Source organism: Hemiscyllium ocellatum, chromosome 22, assembly GCF_020745735.1.
Source record: "Hemiscyllium ocellatum isolate sHemOce1 chromosome 22, sHemOce1.pat.X.cur, whole genome shotgun sequence".
NCBI lineage: Eukaryota > Metazoa > Chordata > Chondrichthyes > Orectolobiformes > Hemiscylliidae > Hemiscyllium > Hemiscyllium ocellatum.
In genome coordinates this window covers 21973188-21993382 of record NC_083422.1, presented here as the reverse complement: position 1 = coordinate 21993382, position 20195 = coordinate 21973188, and the positions used below count along the sequence as shown (strand labels likewise).

At 42.5% G+C, this 20195-nt stretch overlaps 1 protein-coding gene across 1 annotated transcript in view; it reads left to right on the top strand.

Annotated features, from left to right (window-relative positions):
- LOC132826137 (kinase non-catalytic C-lobe domain-containing protein 1) overlaps nucleotides 1-20195 on the top strand; it is a 179990-nt gene that overhangs the window by 38509 nt on the left and 121286 nt on the right. The window lies entirely within an intron of this gene.

The window sequence follows — 20195 nt, the reverse complement described above, 5'->3', positions numbered from 1 at the left end:
GTTTCAGGAATGAGGCAAACGAACCTTCTCTTGAGCTGCTTCTAAAATAACTAATTTTCTTTTTCAAATAATAGACCAAAACTGTACACGGTACTCAGATTATGTCTTAGCGATGCCCTGTGCAGCTGCTGCACAACTTTCCCAGTCTCATATTCCATTCACTTTGCAATAAGCAGCATTCCATTGGCTTCCCTAATCATTTGCTGTTCCTGCATACTAACATTGTGATTGATGTATCACAATCCTGCAAAGCCTGCAATTTCTCTTCACTTAAATGGCATTCTGCTTTTCTGTTCTTCCTGCCCAAAATAATTTCACATTTACTCTAGATATGCTCCATCTGTTATTTTTTTCCCCACCCCTCTTGAATATGTACTTTCCTGCCTATCTTGGTAACATTGTCACATTTAGCTACAATACATTGGACCCCTTATCCAAATCATTAATATAAATTGTAAATAATTGAAGACCTGAGACTGATTTCTGTGGCACTCTTACTTGCAGGTTACCAACTTGAAAATGATTCATTTATCCCTACTGTCAGCATCATGTTAGCTAACTAATCCTTTATAAAACCATAAAATAAAGGAGCAGAATTAGGTTATTTAGTCCATCAAGTCTGCTTCACTATTCAATCATGCTATATTATGTTGCCTTCAACATCATCTACTCTTATTTTCTGTAGCAACCTTTGATGTGGTATCTTTTCAGATTATTCTTGGAAATCCAATTACAACACATTGATTGGTTCCACTTTATTGACTTGCACTAAATCTCAAATTAGTTAAACATAATTTTCCTTTCACAAAGCCATGTTGGCTCTGCCCATCACAGGTCAGGCAGCATCCAAGGAACAGGAAATTCGACGTTTCGGGCATAAGCCCTTCTTCAGGAAGAAATGTCGATTCTCCTGTTCCTTGGATGCTGCCTGACCTGCTGCGCTTTTCCAGCAACACATTTTCAGCTCTGATCTCCAGCATCTGCAGACCTCACTTTCTCCTCTGCCCATCACATCATGATTTTGTAATATCCTGCTATAGCTTCCTTAATAAGTTATTCCAGGACCTTTACTATGTCATAATTTACCTGTAGTTTTCTGATTTCTGCCTCCCTCCTTGCCTGAATACAGATATAGTGTTTGCTGTCACCCCCTTCTTGACTTCTGAGGATCTCTGAAAGATTAAAACTGATAAGTCTACTGTGCCTACACTTCTTCAAAGACCTGAGGTGCAGGCTGTCCATTTCTGGGAATTTCTCAGCCTTTAGATCTAATAGCTTTAATGGCATATTTTGTCTGATAATGGTGATTGTTTTAGGTTCATCCCCTTCTATCACCTCTTGGTTTTCATTTAGTTTTGGAAAGTTTTCTAAGCTTTCCCACCACAAAGACATTACCAAAGCCTTCATTGTTTCTTTGTTTTCCATTATCAATTCCCTAGACATTGTTTTGTCTTGAGGATTAATGCAAATTTTAGTTACTTTTTTCCGATTTAAATAGTTGTGGAAAGTCTTGCTAGATTTTTATACTGCCAGTTAGCTTTCTCTTTTAATCTGTTTTCTACCTCTATTATCATTTTAGCCTTTTTTTGTTGGCATTTAAAGCTTGAATAAGCCTCTGACCTATGACTAATCTTTGAGGTAAAAACAATGACTGCAGATGCTGGAAACCAGATTCTGGATTAGTGGTGCTGGAAGAGCACAGCAGTTCAGGCAGCATCCAAGGAACAGTGAAATCGGCGTTTCGGGCAAAAGCCCTTCATCAGGAATGCATTCCTGGTGAAGGGCTTTTGCCCGAAACGTCGATTTCGCTGCTCCTTGGATGCTGCCTGAACTGCTGTGCTCTTCCAGCACCACTAATCCAGAATATGACTAATCTTTGCAGATTTGTAGATTGTTTCTCTCAGTTTTTAATTCTATCCATAACCTCCTTGTTTCGCAGCAGGTGGTGTATCCTTCTGACAGTATCTTTCTTTTGATGGGAGTTATTGAATATCTCCTTAAAGGTCTGCCAGTGAATCTTTACTGCCCTGTCTTTCGACTTGGTTTCCCAGCTTAATGTGGCCAGTTCTGTCTTGTTCCTTAAGATTAGCTTTATTTTTTTTATTTCAAAAATAAACTTTATTCATAAAATTATTTGGCTCTCCATACAATTGGTCAAGCCATTCTTGTGCACACATTACATTGCTTTACATACAGACATCAAAATTTATTTTTCACATACAAGTCTGTACAGTTACTTTACAGCTCTTCTGCTGAGATATCAGCGGAGCTCACTTACTGAGTGGGCCCCCTGTTCTTGGGCAGGCAGTCGTTACACAGTGGTCTTTCCCCATCGTGCCTTGGCAGATGCTGCCCCAAGCTTTAGCGCATCCCTCAACACGTAGTCCTGGATCTTGGAATGTACCAGGCCGCAACACTCAGTTGGGGTCAGCTCCTTCAGCTGGAAGATCAACAGGTTTTGGACCGGCCAGAGAGCTTCCTTCACCGAGTTGATGATCCTCCAGGCACAGTTGATGTTTGTCTTCGTGTGCGTCCCGGGGAACAGGCCGTACAGCACGGAGTCCCACATCACGGAGCTGCTCGGGATGAACCTCGACAAACACCACTGCATTTGTCTCCAGACTTCCTTTGCATAGGCACATTCCAGGAGGAGGTGTGTGACAGTCTCATCTCCCCCCCACCCCGCAGCCGCTTCGAGGGCAGCGTGCGGGACGGCTGAGAGTCCGGGCGTGCATAAAGGATCTCACAGGCAGAGCCCTTCTCACCACCAGCCAAGCGATGTCTTGGTGCTTGTTGGAAGGTTCTGGCGATGAGGCATTTTGCCAAATGACTTTGACAGTCTGCCCAGGGAACCGCTCGACAGGATCTGCCCTCTCCTTTTCCCAAAGGGTCTCAAGGACACTACGTGCTAACCACTTCCTGATGGACTTGTGGTCAAAGGTGTTTTTCTTCATAAACTTCTCCACGAAGGACAGGTGATACGGAACCGTCCAACTACTTGGAGCGTTCCGCAGCAGCGAGACCAGGCCCATCCTTCGCAACACCGGGGACAGGTAGAACCTCAGTACGTAGTGACACTTTACGTTTGCGTACCGGCGATCCATGCACAGCTTGATGCAGCCACATACAAAGGTGGCCATTAGGGTGAGGGTGGCATTGGGTGTGTTTTTTCCCCTGTTGCCCAGATCTTTATACATCGAGTCCCTTCGGACCCGGTCCATCTTTGATCTCCATATAAAATGGAAGATGGCCCGGGTGACTGCAGCGGCACAGGTTCTGGGAATAGGCCAGAGCTGTGCCACATATAACTGCAATGACAGTGCCTCACACCTGATGACCAGGTTTTTTTCCCACGTTGGAGACCAACCATAGCTTCCATCTGCCCAGTTTCTGTCTCACTTTGCTGATACGCTCCTCTCAAGACTTGGCGCACGTCCCAGCTCCCCCATACCAAATACCCAGCACCTTCAGGTGGTCGGTCCTGTCGGTGAAGAGGATTGAGGATTGGTCGGCCCAGTTCCCAAAGAGCATGGCCTCGCCCTTGCCTCGGTTGACCTTGGCCCCCGAGGCCCGTTCGAACTGGTCACATATGCACACGAGTCTGTGCATGGACAGCGGATCTGAGCAGAAAACGGTAGCATCATCCATGTACAGGGAGGCCTGAACCAGCAGGCCCTCGCTGCCAGGAATAGTCACCCCTCTCAGGCTCACATCCTTCCTGATGGACTCGGCAAATGGCTCTATGCAGAACATAAACAAGGCAGGAGAGAGAGGGCAGCCCTGCCTGACTCCAGATCTGACTGGGAAGCTCTCTGATTCCCACCCATTGATTGAGACTGCACTGACAATGTTTGTGTAGAGCAGTCTGATCCAATTGCAGATTCCCTCCTCAAAGCCCATTTTGGAGAGAACATCTCTCATATACGTGTGATATCCTGTCAAAGGCTTTCTCCTGGTCCAGGCTGATGAGGCAGGTGTCCAACCCTCTGTCCTGCACGTAGGCGATCATATCGCTGAGGAGTGCGAGACTCTCAGCGATCTTCCTGCCTGGCACAGCACAGATTTGGTCAGGGAACACTGACCCCAGAGCAGACCTGACACAGTTGGCGATAACCTTTGACAAAATTTTGTAATTCGCATTCAATAGTGAGATTGGTCTCCAATTTCTGATTTCCTCCCTCTCCCCCTTCCGCTTGTAGATGAGGGTGATGATGCCTTTCCTCATGGATTCACTCATGGTACCTGCCCGAAGCATACTGACATACACCTCCAGCAGGTTCTGGCCAATCAAGTCCCACAGAGCAGAATAGACCTCGACCGGTAAGCTGTCGCTTCCAGGAGTTTTATTCTTTTCGAAAGACTCGAGGGCCTTGGTCAGCTTATCCAGAGATTGTGGCTGGTCCAGCCTCTCCCATGTTCTGTCATCTTCAGACCTCCATGATAGAGGACAGGAACGACTGGGAGGCCGCACTGTCAGTTAGCTTCGAGTCATACAGACTGGCGTAGAAGGATTTGCTGATCCTCATGACGTCAGCCTGAGATGATGTTACCGAGCCATCTTCTTCCTTCAGGCTGCTGAGCACGGAACTCTCTTTGTGCGCCTTCTGGAAGAAGAAATCTGAGCACGTCTTGTCCTGCTCCACGGAGCGGACCCTGGACCGGGAGATTATCTTGGAGGCCTCCGAGGCAAAGAGCGAGGCTTGCTGGCCCTTCACCTCCTTGAGGTCGTCCATGACATCAACCCCCATCGTCTACAGCAGGAGCAGGTTCTTCATACTTTCCTGGAGCTGGAACAGTTTTCCCCACCTCTCTCTCACCTCCTGAACACCTTTGAGGATGAAGAACCTCTTGATGTTCCATTTTACTGTTTCCCACTAATTTGCTGGGGACTCAAAAAGGGGCTTCACGGTTCTCCAACCTGCGTAGTCCCTCTTGAGCTCCTCAATGTTTCCTGGGGTCAACAGCTTGGTGTTCAGCTTCCACATTCCCTTACCAGCCGGCTGCTTGTCCTATAGGTGACAGTTGGCCAGCAGGAGGCAGCGGTCAGAGAAGAACACCGGCTTGATGTCAGTGGATCTGACCGAGAGCATTCGGGACACAAGCAAGGAATCTATCCTTGAGCAGATAGACCCGTCTGCCCGTGACCAGGTGTATCTATGCTGCGCTCCGACTGCAGGGGTGCTGAAGACGTCATGCAGCTTGGCATCCTTGTCCGTTTCCATCAGGGCTCTGGACGTGGCATCCAGCTTACTGCTTCCCCCCCCCCGCTGAATCGTCCATCTGCATCAATGATACAGTTGAAGTCTCCAGCCAGAATGACCAGCCTGAACGTGGCCAGCAACAGTGGAAGCTGCTGCAGGACGGCCAACTGTTCACTCTTACCCACTGGGGCGTACACATTAACATGCTTAAAATACAAGTCATGGACCCATAATTCTCCCTTTCAAACTGAAGGTCAAATTCTGACACATTGTGATCACTGTCATCTTTACCATAAGGTTACTGAAATAATCCTATCTCTTTACAGAATCTCATCTACTGTCAGGTCTAGAATAGCCTGCTCATTGAGAACATTTTGCTCTAAGAAATTGTTCTGAAAACATAATGCAAACTTATTTTCCAGACAACCTTTATTCATCTACTTCTCTCAGTCTCGATGTAAATTAAGTCACTCGTGACTATTACATTTCTTACATGTCCTATTCATTCCTTCCTGTATATTCTGTCCTGCAATCACCATATGGAGCTAAGAAGCTAATCTCAGAAGTGTCTTGCTAACTTAACAATATTTTTACCACTACTCAACTGATTTTACATGTTTTTCTTTTGAGCAAAGTCATCTTTCACTCTTATACTAATGTAATCCTTAATTAACAAAGCTAACCCACCACCTTCTTCTAACTTCCTGTAATTCCACTATTTAAACTACTCTTTAACAATCAGGTCCCAGCCCCAGTTGACATCCAACTGGATTCTTTAATCCTACTGAGCAATCTATGCACTACAAGTAATTGCTTTTATTACAGATGTTGCGTACATTCAGATAGAGAACCCTAAATCCTTATTTTTAACTATTTTTGCAATCTCTGACCTTATCTTCTAGTGCATCTTCAAGTTTGTTTGTTCTGTTCCTTTTTATTGCATTCCAGGAATCATTACCCAAATTGCTGCTCTGCTGTATTCCTCTGTTGTTCACTGCACTGTTGTGTTCTCAGCAGGTAGTAATAGTGAACAAGTAAGATCTGAGTAAAGCTTGCCTTGAAACAGAGTGTTATTTTTAATTTATTTATCATACAGAGTCATTGAACATTCACAAGTGGTTGCCAATGTACTTTTAACAAAAAAAACAAAGTTTACTCCAGACGAAAGGAAAGAACAGCACAAACTATTTTACATTTGGAATGATTTTATGGCAGTTATCAGAAATGAAAATATAACTCTTTTACCTTCAACAACCATACATATACCCAAATCAATCAGCGAAGGGTCAGCCTTTTACATTTTAAAGCTCCTTCTTAACTGGGCACAGCAGAAATTGATTTATTTTTGAAAAATGTTTGTGTTAACTCTACAATTTCTTTAGTTAATGTCTCTTTGTGAAAACCTGAAACCAAACAAAACAGCGCACATATTTTTTAACATGAATTCATTAAACACCATCTTCTGTTTCTGGAGCTTTTCTCATCCTGATGTTTAAGCTACTCAGGACATATTTTCTTCTGCCATAGCTGCTTTGGAGAATACTAAACTGCACTGGTGATGTTCTAAGCTTTTTTCTCCCCTTTCTGAATGCCTCACTTTTCTCTCTGCAAGAAATCTGCACACTCACTGACCTTCTGGATGGCTCTGTCTTTCTCAAATAAAATGTTTCTATTGCTGACTTCTTGTGTCATATGACACCTTATTGCTAGCAACTTCCCAATTGTTAATTTCACTCTTCTATTTTGTTTCTAAAGCACTGAAGGATTCACCTGAAGGATTCCTAAAGGCCTGATTTTAATGCATTTCCAGACAATTTGCCACAACTTACAGAACTCAAAATGAAACTAAAACCATGGGCAGCTTGATGTCCTGATGTGGCCTATGGTGGAACATCGAGGGCAGTCACCTTGAGATGTCCAGGGAGGCATTTCTTTGCATCAGGAGCAATTAGTTGTATTTTCCGATCAACTGCATATGCCATACACCCGTATCCATGGATGTTGGCATTGAACATGTGCCAGCTTCTCTGTGCCTGTCGTACAGTTCTGTGGTGCCATGCTACACTTTGGAGTACACTGGTACATGGCATTGAAGGGCTGCTGCAAGGCATTTTGCAAGGACTGGCATCCAGCTCACAGACCAAGCCAGGCTGCATCACAGAGCTGCTTGCTTACTCACTCACTTGCTCTCACAGCACTCACTCTCTTTGCACCAACTTGGATGCCTGCAGTGTCACTGCTTTATCTTGCTTTACCTTTTAGCACAGACTGAAATCCATAGTTGGCAGGTCACCAGACAAGGATTGGACATGTTGCTGCATGCCACCATCCTAACTCCATGCTACTAAATGGCAGACACTCTACATGTACTTCAACCAAATGACTATGCCCCAGTATCAGAGGAAAATAGTGCTAAGGTACATTAATGGAGTATTCCTTGAGTCAGAGCAGTATGGGCAGCTTTCAGTATCAGCCTACTGGGTTGGGCATGGTCAGATGGCTGATTGGGACAGACAAGGTCAGGACCCTACTCATAGAGGGTGAGGAGCCAAATGTCAGGCATTCCACCATCTATGTTGTCTTGCTGCCCGACAATAAGCGGTTTGCTCTTTGACTGTGAAAGGGTGAGTTGAAGTTGGGTGGCACAGCTGTTAGCAGAGGTGGGGAGAAATTGGTGTGAGCAGAGGTGCAGAGGGAATGGAGGGAAGTGGAGTGATTATACTGAGGTGAGGCAGGTAGACCTCAGAATATGATTTCCCTGATTGAGGCTTTTGTTTTGGTCCAATCAGGGACCCTTGGCTGACAGATATAAACATGAGTATCAGACATCCTATTTATTCTGACAGCTTGGTCTGAGGGAGCTGGATCATTGTTAAAGACTCTCCACATGTAAATAAAGGGTGACTTAGTGATAGGATGCTGGCTTCTGTGGAGTTACTTCAGGGAGGAGGGGTTGATGATGACAGCGAGTAAGTGAAGGCATTTTATGTAGTTGTGAGAATGCTTGGGAAGATGAGCTTTGGTGGGTGGGAGTTGGATGCAGCAGCTGAGATAGGGTTAGTGCGAGGTAGCAGAGAGCTGATTGTAGCACTTCCCCTGGCAGAACATAGATGGTCATTGATCTTCTTTCAGCACTACTGCCTAAACCACAAAGCAGCTATTTCATTTAATACCCTCTCTAACACCCTACTAACACAGTCAGCCAAAGACAAGCCTCGGCACAGTTCAGGTGTAGGCTGTTCCAACAGTACAGGTCCTATTTTCCTCAGTACTGATGCTATTGAGTCAGAGAGTCATAGAAATGTACAGCACGGAAACAGACACTTCAGTCCAATCCATCCATGCCAACCAAGTATCCAAAATTAATCTAGTCCCATTTGCCAGCATTTGGCCCATATCCCTCTAACCCCCTTCCTATTCATAAAGCCATGCAGATGCCTTTTAAATGTTGTTTTTGTACCAGTCTATACCACTTCCTCTGGCAGATCATTCCATACATCCACCACCGTCTGCATGAAAAAGTTGCCCCTTAGGTCCCTTTTACATCACCTTAAACCTATGCCCTCGAGTTTTGGACTCCTTCACCTCAGGGAAAAGACCTTGGTTATTCACCCTATCCATGCCCCTCGATTTTATAAATCTCTATAAAGTCACCACTCAGCTCTGACACTCCAAGGAAAATAGCCCCAGTCTATTCAGCCTCTCATTATCGATCAAATCCTCCAACCCCAGTAACATCCTTATAAATATTTTCTCAACCCTTTCAAATTTCACAACATCCTTCTTAAAGCAGGAAGACCTGGATTGCATGTAGTATTCCAAAAGTGGCCTCAGCAATGTCCTGTACAGACATAACATGATCTCCCAACTCCTGTATTTGATGTACTGACCAATAAAGTCAAGCATACCGAATGTCTTCTTTACTATCCTATCTACCTCCACTCCAAAGTCTATTTGTTCAGCAACACTCACCAGGACCTTACCATTAATGTATAAGTCCTGCCCTGATTTGCCTTTCCAAAATGCAGCACCTCACATTTATCTAAATTAAACTCCATCTACCATTCCTCAGCCCACTGATCCCATTGTGTTCTGAGGTAACCTGCTTCGTTGTCCACTACATCTCCCATTTGGTATCATCTGCAAATGTACTAACCGTACCTCCTGTGTTCACATCCGAATTGTTTATATAAATGACAAAAAGCAGTGGACCCAGCACCAGTCCTCGTGGCACACCACTGGTCACAGGCCTCCAGTTTGAAAAGCATTGCTCCATGAACTGAAATCCATTTCTTCCACACTAAATCGTTGAGTCAAAAATTCACCTCTGTAATCTTATTTACTTACTTGATGTCACTTCTATAGATGTAACTAGAGCAAGTGCTCTTCAGAATTGTTGATACTTTTAACTCTCCAAATTGTGATAGAAAATGCACTACAATTATATATTTCATGCATGAACAACTCAATAAAACAAACAAATTATGTATTTATGCCAAGTACAAAAACTTAATCAGATGTACATTGTGCAGAATGAAAATGAGCATTGTCTGTAATAGTCATAAGCTCTGATTGCTTTTTGGGGATCACACAACATGCAGATTTTCACAATGACATCTGTATTGATGCTGACACAGGACCTGTTCATTACAAAGGTTGGCATTGTCTCAATCAGTTCATCTTCCTGCAGCTTCAACATTTGAATTTGTTATTCACTACTTCTGTCATTGAACAGCACACTCTGCTTTGCTCCCACAAAGCACAATAGGACATAATAAGCGTAAGTTGCATAAGCCCGTCAAAGAAAGGATCACAGATTCTGATCTGAGGTTTCATGGTACCAGGTTTTCATTAGCACTCACAGCAGTTTAATACCCAAGGGCCAATTAAAGAGACAATTGATGCGACCTAGTACCAATCTGAAAACTAGAGACAATGGGGACTGGAGACTTATTGGCATCAAGTACTGAGTGTTGTTGGCATGTACTACAAGTTACTGTGTGAACTCAGAGTTAGTATGCCTAGAGCAAAATGAAGTAATGTGCAGTGACATTGCTGCCTTTAGATGAAGAAAGAACAATAGCTCACATGTTGGCAGTGGTACAAATGATAATGCAAACTGGTGATATTTTAAAACAATCACTCTAAGGAATATCAGACCTCTGTCGTGTCTGGAACTGCATATGCTCAACAAAGTGAAAAAAAACACTGTCCTAAAATGAGTAATCTGTTGTTTCTGTCATATCAAAAATGGATGCCAGTTGTATTGGTCTTTCTATAGTCGGTCACGGTCAGAAGAAATTCTGGTGAATGTTGCCAATTCTGTCAGTATTTGAGGAATCCCTCCTAAACTGACCAGCAACCATCCGAAGCAGACTAGATATCTCTCACACAAATCCAGCAAAATGGAAACATTATTTCAGAAGGAAAACAGCAGTATCACTGTGTGGAATGTTTGACGTCGGGGAGAGTGTGCCATCTAATGGAAGAAAGTGGTAAACAATCGAGTTACTACAGTGCATCTGAAGTCAAACAGTAGTTGAGAATTTGTCACGCTTCTTTTCACAGAATAGCCTGTTGTGCTTTTCCAGTGCCATATATTAATTTCTGGGATTTTCACATTGAAAAAAAATGGAATCACAGAAACCAGAATGCTGCATGTTCTATTTTTTTTGTGGAAGAGATGTGTGAAAATATTACTGAACATGAGAGATGCGCTGTGGTGAATGTATAGCTAAAAACGATACGCAGCAGATAAGACCCAAAACCTGTTAAAGTTTGAAAAATTCTCTTTTGTCACAAATCTGTTAATGTTTGACTACAAAAAAAATCAATATAGACTGGACTGGTAAGTTTAATTTTGAGATCCAGGGACATGCTAGTGACCACTGATTACAGCAGGATCAAAGGATTTAAATGTTATGTCAAAGATCCAGTCATCTTCAGCTGTGGCCTTCCTTCCATCTTAAAATCAAAAATGGGAGCATTCAATAACAGTTGCACAATTTTCAGTGCTGTTTGCAAATCCTCAGACACTAAAGCAGTCTGTACCAATAGGCAGTGAGATCAGTCATCTTTTCTGCTGTATTACTGCCCTGTTTCATTGCTGCTTCCTCCTGATCAGTGAAAAGAATCTGTATTTTGTAAATACCTTGTGGTAGAATCAGCCAAAGATACCACATGTACAATCATATAGATAAGGAAAGATTTATTGAGCAACTTAAAAGTTCAAGGAGTGCAGAAATAAACATGTCCATGTGTATTCTGGACCTATCAAGAACTGCTTACCTTATAACTAACACATTGGGTACAGAAGGTACGCACCCAGCTAATTTATCCTGGAACTGATTTGAATACCATTCTGTTTGGCCCTTCTTGCTTGATTGGGCATAATTCTGTCATATTCTCTTGGATGTCCCAGTCAGTGTTCTGATTCTTATATGATCTAGAATATTCTCCCCTTTATTGGCTGTACTTGTGAAGAGTGCAGCATACCACTGTGAAACAGCACACCTTTTATGGACTGTGCAGCAAGACCCTACTGGACTGGTGCAGGCAACAAAGCCTCATTTAAGGAGGCTCAAGGTGTGCTGCACTGTTGTTCTGATAAAATTATGGGCAGCGTTGTACCACTGTTGTGTATCCTACTGAGGGATTTGTAAATGTAAATTTATAAATGTGACATGAGTCCTGTTTGGAAGAGATAGCCTTTGTCTCCCAGCAACCGTGTCTGTATGACCACAGGCATGTGGATTGAAGCAGAAACCTGTGCGTTCTTGAGTACGTTGAGAAATTGAGTAATGACAGCTCCCTGGATAACTAACACAGACCTCCAAAATTTGGCATTGATGATCAAATATATATTGAACATTGTTAGAGTGGGTGCCTGTTGACAAACTCTCCAGGTGGATGATGGAGTACTCTCAGAGTGATGTGGGCGCAGTCCATTGTGATGAGGGTAAGCCAACAATGTTAGAGAATCCCATTCCTTGGAATTCCTTCATCACAGAGAAACACTCAAAGAGCTGTGCTCTGGAGAACATGCCATCATTTATATTCCAGACAGATTTATGGATTAAGGGTTGGAAGCTGCTACACAGGTTTTCAGTGGCTCCCTGGACCATGGGCTCCATCTCAGATCCATGAGTAGATAATCCATATGGAAGGTTGGAAATAGAACAGTGTATCAGTAATGGTACTCCAGAGCCCTCCCATTAAACACTATGAAGCAATAATCCAAGGTGGAGGAGGGGGAAAATTTCTGGATGTAACAGCTGCTTCTTTTTTGAGATACTTTAGGTGTTGGAGGTGATTTCCTCGAATTCCAGGAGCAGTAATTACTGCTTATATGCTGTTGCATTGTTTTGGAACTTTGGAGAAAAAAAAGTCAAAACAACAGCAGTTTTAAAAAGGGAGAGGTACAGATAAAGGAAGCAGATGGTGAGGTCAATGCAGGAGAGAGAGAGAGAGAGAGAGAAAGAGAGAGAAAGAAACTGACACCACAGTGAACCTGCACAGTTACTGCCTTTGCTGTTTGAATTCATGTATCGCTGAACAATGGAGTGCATCTGGGAAAATTAACAACAGTGAAATTCACAACTGATCTTGGAGGAATTATTTGTGCAAAGTCACCGCACAGAAACAGATAAGTGAATAGTTTTAAGTGTGTCGTACAGGAAGTCTTCAGTAGTGAGGATAGTGGGTTCTTTCTTGATAATATGCTTTTTGAGATATGTCTCTTGATAAACTTAAAATATAAGCCATAACTAATAATTTAACTTGGAGCAGTGTTTTGTAGAGGAATAAGACAATGTTATTTTCTGGGTCTGTAGACTGTGAAGGAGCAAAAATGGCCTTTTGTAGAGTGATATGCACTTCTTGTCAGATGTGTGAGTTTAAAGAGAGATTACGGGTTACTGTGGATTATATCTGCAATAAATGCTGTTGGTTGCAAGTCCTATCAGATTGAATAGATCGGTTGGAGAGAAAGTTCAAGGAAATGAGGAATTTGCAATAGCAATGGTATGTGATGGATGGCAGCTATAGGATGGGGGAAAAGTCACAAATACAGTCACATAGATGGATTAACACCAGGAAAGGTAAGAGAAGTAGGCAGTAAGTGCAGGAACCTTCTGTGGCTATCCCCATTTCAAACACGTATGCTGTTTTGGAAAATGTAGGAGGTGATCGATTCACAGGGGAACGCAGCATGAACAGGTGATAAGGACAAACCAGGGAACTATAAACCAGTGAGTCTGATGTTGGTGGTGGGCAAGTTGTTGGAGGGAATCCTGAGGGACAGGGTGTACATGTATTTGGAACGGCAAAGACGGATTAGGGATCGTCAGCATGGCTTTGTGCATGGGAAATCATGTCTCACGAACTTTATTGAGTTTTTGAAGAAGTAACAAAGAGAACTGATGAGGGCAGAGCAGTAGCTGTGACCAAATGGACATCATTAAGGTGTTTGACAAGGTTCCTCATGGGAACTGGACAAGGTTCCCCATGGGAGACTGGTTAGCAGGGTTAGATCTCATGGAATAAAGGGAGAACAAGCCATTTGGATACAGAACTAGCTCAAAGGTAGAAGACAGGGGGTGGTGGTACAGGGTTGTTTTTCAGACTGGAGGCCTGTGACCAGTGGAGTTCCACAAGGATCGGTGCTGGGTCCACTACTTTTCATCATTTACATAAATGATTTGAATGTGAGCATAAGAGGTACAATTAGTAAGTTTGCAGATGACACCAAAATTGGAGGTGTAGTGGACAGAGAAGAGGGTAACCTCAGATTACAACAGGATCTTGATCAGATGGGCCAATGGGCTGAGAAGTGGCAGATGGAGTTTAATTCAGATAAATGCGAGGTGCTGCATTTTGGGAAAGCAAGTCTTAGCAGGACTTCTACATTTAATGATAAGGTCCTAGGGAGTGTTGCTGAACAAAGAGACCTTAGAGTGCAGGTTCACAGCTCCTTGAAAGTGGAGTCACAGGTAGATAGGATAGTGAAGAAGGCGCTTGGAATGCTTTCTTTATCAGTCAGAGTATTGAGTACAGGAGTTGGGAGGTCATGTTGTGGCTGTACAGGACATTGGTTAGGCCACTGTTGGAGTATTGCATACAATTCTGGTTTCCTTCCTTTTGGAAAGATGTTGTGAAACTTGAAAGGGTTCAAAAAAGATTTACAAGGATGTTGCCAGGGTTGGAGGATTTGAGCTATTGGGAGAGGTTGAATAGGCTGGGGCTGTTTTCCTTGGAGTGTTGGAGGCTGGGGGGTGACCTTATAACTGTTTAAAAAATTATGAGGGGAATAGATAGGATAAATAGACAAAATCTTTTCCCTGGGGTGGGAGAGTCCAGAACTAGAGGGCATAGGTTTTGGGTGAGAGGGGAAAGATATAAAAGAGACCTAAGGGGCAACTTTTTCATGCAGAGGGTGGTACGTGTATGGAATGAGCTGCCAGAGGTAGTGGTGGAGGCTGGTACAATTGCAACTTTTAAGAGGCATTTGGATGGGTATATGAATAGGAAGGGTTTGGAGGGATGTGGGTCGGGTGCTGGCAGGTGGGACTAGATTGGGTTTGGACATCTGGTCGACATGGACGATTTGGGCCGAACAGTCTGTTTCTGTGCCTTGCATCTCTATGACTCTATGACTTTGACAGTGTGCTTTAACTTCTTTGCAAGGAAAGGAGGCCAATGGCAGGTTTCGGTAAGAAGTTCCGAGCTACGTAACCTTATGTAGGCGTGTGCTGCAAGACTAAACCGCTAATGTTATATTGGAGATGCCTGTGAAATAATCCTGAGCTCCAAAGTGAGGTCCTGAAGGGCACAAGTAGTGTGTGAGTTGGCATCAAAGCAGTCATGATAATGTGGCGAGGCTGTTGGTTTGGAGATACCGATTTCCCTGGTCAAAGGTTGGGAAATGGTGGAGTGCTGCAGGGAAACAGTGAAAACTGTGGAGTTGGATGAAAGCCTCGAGATGAATGGGATGAGCTGCTGCTGCTGCTGCTACCTAAATGTCTTGACTTTCATGTAAGGACTTTGCACCAGCTAGTTTGTGAGAGGAGAAGGGGATTATTGTGAGCTGCTTATAACTGAGGCATGATTAGCTCACAATGAGATGCAAGTGCATGGACATAAGGTATCGTCACTCAGCCGCAAGATTCAAAACTCGCTATTTAAACTGCAAGAAAAATCGCAAGCTCTTTTCCCCTAATGCCAAGAATCTGGCTATTTATTCAATCTTGCTGTATTTTTTCAATTGTCTTACACCTGCCTATGCTACTCAGGCTAATAGAAAATTCCTTTCATAACAACGTCTCCCTCATCTGGAAGGAAGCAGGCAAGCCAAGGTCTCTTAAAGGCTATACTTGTGACCAACTTTAAGAAAGATGTCGAGACTGAACTATAAAGGAGTATCCTGCTGCTTGTCACAGGAGAAGTCATTGCACGATTTTATCTGTGTCTGTTTCTTGAAGTTACAATGCAAATTTAACCCATTGAGATGGACATGATCTTCACAGCGAGTAAGTCTAAGAAAATTGCAGAGAGCACCAGGAACCTTTATGCCCGCCAGCTGTCCACCTCACATTGGCCTTTGGCTCTGTCAAAACGGGGAGGTTGTGGAGTGTCCTCCTGAAATCTGGCTGCCCTCTGAAATTTATCACCATTCTGCTCCTGCTGCATGATGGTATACAAGCTGTGATCTTCACCAATGGATCCTACCATAGACCCTATACCAATGCAAACTGGCATCACCAAAGCTCTGTCATCACACAAAATTATCCAAATTCCTTGCCACACCACTGAACCTCATCTCCATAACTTCCCCTCTGCAGTGGAGCAACTGTACTGGACAAGCAGTCTGTCATCTGTCACCTCTGGTCTCGAACCAGGAGCAGCCCAACCTCTGTCATCAAGCCTGCAATACACAGATAATGTTTGTGGATGCATTATCTCAGATGCTGAGCTCCAACCCCATTCATGGAGGTGAATTAAAGAATTAGCCTTAGGCTAAACATCTGGAACACCAAGATCCTATGCCAGCTTGTTCCTGCTATTCAAAACAACCTCTCCCCCCTCAAACCTCTGACAATCAAGATCAATGACAAGTCATTGCCAATGTGGAAGCTATTTCATACTTTGGCCACATCCTTTGAGCAACGGCAGCCATTGCTACTGAAACTCAATTTTGCCTCCAGTGTGCTCCTCCAGCCTTCGGTTACCTGTGGAGAAGAATGTTTGATAAGAAAGGCATCAAAACCAGCACTCAGATGATGAGTCTGCAGAATCACTGTGTTACCTGCACTCCTATATGCAACAGAGACAAGCAGCTTGTTATGATCAGCCCCCAAACAAGGACCCCCCCCCCCCTTTGTTCTAATATTATCATCTTTGTATTCAAAGACTTCCATTAGCCCTTCCGATCCCTGCAACCTCCTCCAGCTCTACAACCCTTTGAGATCTCTGTATTTCTCAAATTCCTGTCTTTTCAGCATCCACAGATTTAATTGTTTCATGTTTGGAGGCCGTATTTTTCGCTGCCTCAACTCCAAATTCTGAATTTCCTTCGTAGACTCTCTGTACAACTCTCTATCTCTACTTATATGACTCTTGCAAAACCTTCTTCTTTGATCAAACCTTAATTACCCATCTGGTCAGCTCCTTATATAGTTCAGGGTCCAATTTTGTTGGTTAATTTTCCTGTGAAGCACTTTGGAATGCTTTAATATGTTAAAACTGCTGTATAAATACAAGTTGTTGTTGACTAATACCAACAACATTGTATTTAAGTTGTACGTAAAAATTATTAGAGACACAAATTTGGTCATGATATACCGTGGGGATATCAAGGCACTGGAAAACTTCCAAAGGAGGTCAATCAAAATGGTATCCAGATTTTAGCTGTCCAGGATTTAGTGTCTTTTTTTCATTGGAGAAGTGCAAAGCCACCAGAAGTTGTGATAGGAATACTTGGAGTCTGTTCTCTTCATGATTTTAGTTAGCTAAGTCGGAGAATAGGGCATTAAAGAATTAGGTATTAAGGAGAATTTATTTTGTCAAGGGAAATTGACTATTGAACATGTGTGCACTGAGCATAGATTTCATGTGGATAAGTTGGTAGCTTGACATATTTGTGGGCAACTTGTGGAAATTGGTCCTAAGTTTCTCTTCTGCTCACCTCTTGCAAGAGACTGCATGACTGCTTGTATGTATATCAAGGTGGTCAATGAGGATTGTGATGGTGTACAATGTGGTTCTGCATTTTGTTGTGGTGGATTGGTCAGATCAGTTCCTCTTTTTTTCAATCTTTCTTTCAAACATCAATGCAAGTGGCCTGTGATTTTTAGGTTCCAATATCCCCATATTTAATATTGGAATCACATCTACCAACTTCGAGTGCATAGGAACAACGTCAGGCTTCAAGGACTTCGAAGCCCTTCATGGTATGAAATAAATGAACTATTATTTGTGCAAAGCTGTTCAATTTCATACATCTCTTTGGGATGAATGTCATTATGTTGTGCAGCTTGATCAAACTTAATGTACTTACAACCATTTCCACAATTAGCAACATTGGAATCAAACATAAAAGCACACTAGCCTGGCACTCAACATCACTTTCATCAACAAGAACAGACGCAAAAGGGATGAAATCAGTTTGTGCCTGTGATGCTAAGTGGGCTCATAACGGATAGAAATACCTGCACTCTTTTGTGGACCCTGGTTCTGTACTGTAACTTTAATATAGGGTTCCTGTTGCGCAGTGGTAGTGTCCTACCTCTGAGCCAGGTGACCTGCATTCATGGTCCACTTGCTCCAGAGGTGTGTTGTAACATCTCTGAACAGGTTGATTAAAAATATCTTAAATGGGCCCATCATAGATTGACTGCTCCTTTTACAGCAGTACCAGAGTGTTTTTTTTTCCAGGACAGTTTGCATTTCTATTGGCTGTCAGCCATGATTGAAGGGCAGAGCACACTCAATGAACCAACTGGCTTAATTCTGTCCTGTACAGTCTTGAACCTGGTGAGCTACTTCTGGATGCTTGTGTGAAATAGGCAGCAACATTTAAAGGAGGCTGTCAAAATGAAACAAACCTCCCTATGTGCTACTCAGTTGGACTATACGTGTATTACATTTATTGATCATTAGCTCATTTAAATTTCTTGCTGTAAAGGAAACCTGTTCTCCACTAACACAATAGCTATATTACATGTATTGTCACTTGTTTTGCTCTCACTAATTTATTTAGTAAGTCCCATTGAATCACTGCAGATACTCACAAAGTCTGATCACCTCCACCTTTACGTCATGAAAAGCAATCTCAATCTTTTGATGCAAATCTGGACAGAACAAAAAAAAACCCTGTTCTTTGTAACAGGAGTCTTAACAGGGCCTGGTTGATACTAGACTCCATTGACTTGTTTCACAATATCATGTCCTTGGCCTTGCATGTTAGGACTTGTGTATTTGGTTAGTCATTGAAATATAAGCTGTTTGTTTATACAATTGGACAAATGATGAATGTGATCTTTGGATCAGGCCAATTAATAGATTAACATTCTCTGAATCACTTAGCCTGTACTGACATTACTAAATGGTGCAGTGTTGTCAGTGTCAAGTTATATTTTAACAGGCAGATCTCCCATGGGATTGCTCATGGTGAGTTAGAAGTTAAGTAATTCCATTGCTGTGGTGAAAGATGACCACACTTGAGTCTGTGTGGACTAAGAATTGGACATTTTAGTTGAGCTCAGTTAGCCAAAGAACTTCTCAATAATAGAGTTTTAGTTCATGTTATAATATCCAACTTCATTCAGGCCTCTGAAATCTCAACATTCGGTATTGGGTCTAGTTTCTGTAATAGCTCAAATGGTCTCTATTTTCTGTTTCCTTCTTCCCTTGTTCTGTGTCGAGTGAATAATATTCTGACACAGCCTGTTATTGTTGCAACTTCTGAACTAACAATTCCAAAGCCCATCCTTTGTCAAGTATCTAATTATGCCAGGAAGAAATTAAGTATGACTACAGCACTTATTTCAAGATTAGCATGCGTTTTAATTTTAATCCAATTAATATTCACCTTGTCCCTAGTTCGTGACACAGTATATGTATTAATGTGAGAATGACATCAATAACTCTGATTTACAACAGCCAAGTAAAATTCAGCTGTTATCATGTGATATTCCAGCATTTATCACTGCTCTGTGAATTGTATTCCACAACTGTGATAAATGTAAAAAGCCAAATTGAGGCCTGGAGAACACACAATAAAAATTACAGATGCAAGTTAACTAATTGGGACATAGGAGGATTAGTAGGGGTATGACCTTAGAGTTGAGTCTCCTGTCACAAAATCCAATTGGTCCTTGAAGCATACACACTGTTCTCCAACTAGATCATTGGAATAGAAGCAGAAATTTTAACAAGAGTGGGCCTTCAGTTCCCACCTGAATTCAATCAGAAGAGGACCTGTGTTCAAAAAATGATGTGGATATGTTTGTAACCTTTCCTACTATGACCAGCTGGACCAACAGTGCTTCTTTGGGCTCTACGATAAAGTAAAAGTAATCCTTTCCTGTGAATCATTTCCTGTGAATAACTTCTCCCAACCACACTTTGCTGTATTTCTTTCTCTCTCTGAGTTTGGTGAACCTATAGAATTCTTTACTACAGAGGACTGTTGAGAATGTGTTCTTATGAATATTCAAGGTTGCGATGTACAGATTTCTAATCCACTCCCACCCAAATTTTACAAATTTTGGGACTTCAACGCAAATTAGTTTGTTAAATAATTTTTACAGTGGGTCCCCAGTTTATAAACATATGACTTACAATGCTGAATTAAAGGGATGCATTAATATTCATTTTAAAGATCCAATGTTCATTTCCTGTACTTATGAATATATTTTATATTGTCCTGCTTTGTGTTCAGACTTGCACACAAATCAACATGCAAATGGACTTAAGAACAGAATCCATTTGCAACTC